Below are 5,000 nucleotides of genomic sequence, written 5' to 3' on the forward strand. Positions count from 1 at the left end.
ACCAAGGTGTATAGGAAGCACAAATAACAAGAGAGTGTTGATGAAACCAACTGCCAATTATGTTCCAACGATCAAGAAACAGTACCCCAGATATATATGTGGCTGGTCTAGAATAGCACGGACACAAGGACAGGCACGATCGAATGCTACGACCCCTGTACCACAGTATATTGAAAAAGTTCGAATTCAGTGAATCTCAACACTTTCTACCGTGGCATAAGCAGAGCCATTCAATACCATGTCTGGAGAATGAAAAAGCGAAAGTTTTGTGGGATATTCCATGGCATCTGGAAAAATTCCCAAGACATGGCGCCAACAAACCTGACATGAGTGCACTAAACAAAGTGAATAAGGAATGGTTCACCATAGAAGGAACTGTCGGCTTGCCGGGGACAAATATGCATATTTAAGAACTGGAGTAAGACTTTACACTCTGGACACAAAGTTAGCAGTATACAAGTAATTTTCGATTTCCTAGCCGCTTACTCTATTAATTTTGAGAACGAAGTGACTAAGATTTTAAAAGATAAAAAGGTTGTAAGCAAAACCATAAAAAAGTCACAGAAATGGATAACTTCTCAAAATTGTGAAATCGTGAAAAGATTCCTAGCCTGAGTGAGTAGGATCAGCATCCAGATGTGTATATACTGCCATAATAATAATAATAATAATAATAATAATAATAATATAGATTTATTATATGGTGTTGTTGCTTTTTTGTCGATGTTAAGAACGTAGATCATTCCTGGGAGATCATGGAAAGGTTTGCAAATTTTACACACCTGTTAGACTCGAAACCAATTGTTAGTTCTAGAATATATAGGTACTTGGACTATATTAGGAAAAGAACATCTGGACGATAAGTGTCACCAGTTGTAATTGAAGGACTCAGAAAACCATTGTCATCAGCATAGAGTGAAGAGGGATCATTAATTATAGGTTGAAGTGACTTGGAAATGAAGTTGAGGAATTGAGTCGTGTATCCAGGTGAAGCGATGAAGGCAATGTTAACAACCAGCAACAATATGGAGGAGTGACTCAGCATTAAGACAAAAGGAGCAATCAGGACTTTGTGATAATCCCCATCTTGGCACATTCCTACACATCATATTGAATATTAATCTGACTGCTTGACGACTTCTAGAGATCTTTGAGGAAAACACTCCCTGACTCCCTTTAAGGAATAGCTGAGAACAGTACGAGGACAAATATTCCGACCAAATTTATCGTTAGAAAAACAATACTCGCTGTACCAGATATCGGGATTTCAAGCCATTTACGAATACAGCTATTCAATATAAAATCAAGATTTTCTATTATCCACGTTTTTTAGATATCAGCTACAGTGAAATGCCAGGACAGTTTAGATAGGCCATAGCAGCTGTACAGCAGAAGTTTGTTTTTGGGATGCAGTGGCTTCTCATCAATGGCACACATCAAGTCAAGAGAGGACAATTCGGACATGTGTTGGCTGTTAGATATGTTGAAGTCAAAGTAGCGTCCTAAGTAGTGAAATGATTCGCCCATAGACGAGTTCATGCTCTTGAGTGCATCACGAGTAATCAGGGCAAGATGGAGAGAAATTCAAAGGTTTGTAAGGAAGTTCAAAACGATGAAAAGTATTCATGATATGCAATTTTGGGTTTTTTTATTTTCCAAAACAGAAGATATGCGCTCAAAGGTACGGTAGAATAAATTTGGAGAGAATGTCTATTGTAGAAATTATTTTATAGAGTTTTTGCCATACATTTCCTGTAATCCAAAATGGCACAAAATTACAGAGAATGTATGGAGACAAAAAAAGCAATATTTAGGAATTCCAAAGAACGGATACCAAGTCTAGTTCATCTCAGTTTTGAATTTGTTTGGTTTATGAAGGCGAAAGTGTATAAAGTAGAGTCATGTACAGTATATGTTGCTTTGAATTTCCATACAAACTCGTCTATTTCGACACAGGGGTCATGAATTCCATTTATCAACAGTTTAGGTAAATATTGGACAGATTTAGTACACAGTTTCCCTATTCCAGAAGTAAAACATTTGTCAACCCTTATTATCACACTAAACCATTGACACCAGATTATAAAACGGTTGATTAGGTGCTGATTTGATTTTCTGTTTCCTGACTGGTTTCCTGGAAAAACAGGATCAAGGATCAAGGATCAAGGATCACGGATCAGTTTAAAATAATTCAAATAAATTAAACCCCTAAGTGTCTCAGTCAAGATCTCTCGCATACGTGTAAACATGTAAATCACGTTTCTCTGCGAGCCGCAAACATTTCCTGTGATTGACATAGCATAACACATGATAACGTCGCTGTTGACAGACAGGCGTTGTTTTTTGCCCTTCCCCCGCCCGTCGCCTTTCGCGCTACCGCCAAGAACGCTTGAACGCAAGTTAGAGAGAAACTGTCTATTCTTGATTTTAGTGTAGTTTTCAGGGATTTTCATTGCATAAACAACACCAACGTTTGTAATTTTATTCTTTCACTAGCGAAATGAAAGGAGAACGTTTTTTTTTTGCTATTCACACCTACCATTTTTCTGCACTAAAAACATTTCCAAACACTGCCAAGGGAAAACAAAATCGCCATTATTTTCCAATTCTTTGCATTTGCACCCATGCATTAGTCGATCTCACAAATAATTCCCAGGTTTTCTCTTTGATATGGAGCTGGATATTTCATCTGTTTGCGAAAAAGTAGTTTAAAAGGGTTACGTTTACGAGTTTACCGACACAAAACAGACAACAAGCTGCGAGTCCTTCGCATGTCTGAGTGAAAATATGTGACGTCATTTGTTCGCAGCGTTGAGGTTCGAAACAACTCCTGTGGCTATTATATTTTTAACTCGAGTGCTGTGTTTACTGAGAATACTGTGAATATGGATTTGTCGTCATCTCGCGCTAGTGACAGCAGTGACAGCGAAAATACTAAGTCACTGATATGTGGTTGGAGGAAACGATGGTAACCGTCAAAGCCCTTTACGTCATCGGAAGTAATCAGAAGTATGGGAATCAATTTTATGCCTGCTGTGCTTATCAGCGACAAAAAAACAATTCTTCCTCGTTGATCGTCAGGTACTTTCTTTTAAAAAATCAGGTAAGGCTAAGAACTGATTCAATTCTCCAATGTGTGTCTTTGAGATTTTCGACTTATTGCTTCCGTGTGTACTCCAGGGGACTCACAACAACAGCTCAGTGGGGCGATGCAATTTTATCACTTTCTGAATCAATTTTCAAATCCCGTCGGAAAAACGACTAAAGCGTCTTCTTCAAAGTTATTTTTCAGATGCATTCCATCTGCTTTTCCTTTAAGGTTTTGAGGTCAGTAAAAATTTGAAGAGAGAAACTTAAAGCAGCTGCAAATTTGCTGTTCACTCAGGCAGTCGCCAAAAAGGGCTTCGTGTTCTGAAATTGCACCTGAAGTCAGATACGCAATCACATACCGACATTCATGGGAATGAAGCCGTTTGTATTACATTTTTATTATATTTGTGCCGATTTCGCTTATTTTCGCTTGATTGAGCATGCGAAAGATCTCTACCTAGTCACATAGGGCTGCAATCAATCATGTCATTGATTTGAGTTATTTTGAAGTGATCCTTGATCCTTGATTCGGTGATCCTTGATCCGGTTTTTCCAGGAAACTTTTCCTGACTACCTTTGACAGAGGCGTCGTCTGCGAACTGGAACGACTTAGAACAACTGATTGATAATTGATATAAGGGACAAGGAGAACCGGAAGCCTTCATTTCTCTAATCACATTTAACATCTGTTTGTCTGGTATATTAATAATAGTAATAATAACAAACGAAGAGATCATTCGTCTCTGAAAGTAACCACCGCTTCCAATTAACTCGTTTAAGATTTGAATACGAGAAATCGGATAATGATAATAATAGCAATCATCGTCTTCATCACAGCAACAATTGTTATCGTTATGTGACAGGCGTGGTCGTGTCTGATTTCTAACCGAGTACCGCAACAGTCTAAGACCAACCATTAGTGTCGCCAAAGAAGCAGAGAAGTCACCTTTTTTAAAAGAAAGTGTATGAAATATCGTATCTTTAAATGAGAATATGGCATAGTCTTGGACTCATTCCAGTGCCAATTCTGATCCCTAGAGTTCTTCCAACTTTGCTATCGACCAATCGAGTTTGCGCATTGTGGATTTATCAGTGTTATACCATTGTAGTAGGAAAACAACACACATTGACAATTAAAGGCACATGATTTTCACCAGTCAAAAAAATGGTCCGAATGGTCTAGTGACCAAACCGACAGCAAACTCTGGGAGAAAAATGTTATCAGTCCATCCGCAAAAACCTCACAGGTTGAAGTGATTTGGGTTGCCCCTATTTCCAGCAAATACATCGGCTGCGCCTGAGAAGAGCCGTCTGGTCTTCCTTCCACCCTTTCGTTTTCCTGGATTTGTTCCGTATGTTTTAATCATTTGCCACACAACAAGTGTCCGTGAGTAAGAAGCCCCTCGGGGTGAGGGGGGGAAAGCAAATAATTATATGAAGCTATGTTTATCGTGGTTTCCAAATGCTATCTCTTCTCCTTTACTTGGCAATTACTAAGGCAACACAGACAGTGGACGTCTCTCCTGTCTAGATGGCCAAGTAAATTTAAGTACAAACAATTAGATCATATAGAGGGGTGTCGGTTCAAATCCCGCTATCCTGAAATGGAAATAGTGAACAAAGAACTGAAACTACGGTGCATATAAAAAATGCCGAAGACCCTAGAACTGTACTTTGACCCTTCGGACAAAGTCATCAAATTCAGCTCCGAATCGAATCTTTACTAAGATAGAACATGGAATTTTTATTGTAGCGTATACATACTCAACCAAGTAAGCCCGGTTTTAATATAATTACAATCGATCGCGGATCAAAATTGAAAAAACGTGAAGTTGTCATGGATGGGTGGTTTTTATTTCATGAGGTCAAAGTGTATCAATTGAAGCCCACTGACTGACGTAACTTTCACA

This window comes from Montipora capricornis, chromosome 1 (genome assembly GCF_036669925.1).
Source record: "Montipora capricornis isolate CH-2021 chromosome 1, ASM3666992v2, whole genome shotgun sequence".
Classification (NCBI taxonomy): Eukaryota; Metazoa; Cnidaria; class Anthozoa; order Scleractinia; family Acroporidae; genus Montipora; species Montipora capricornis.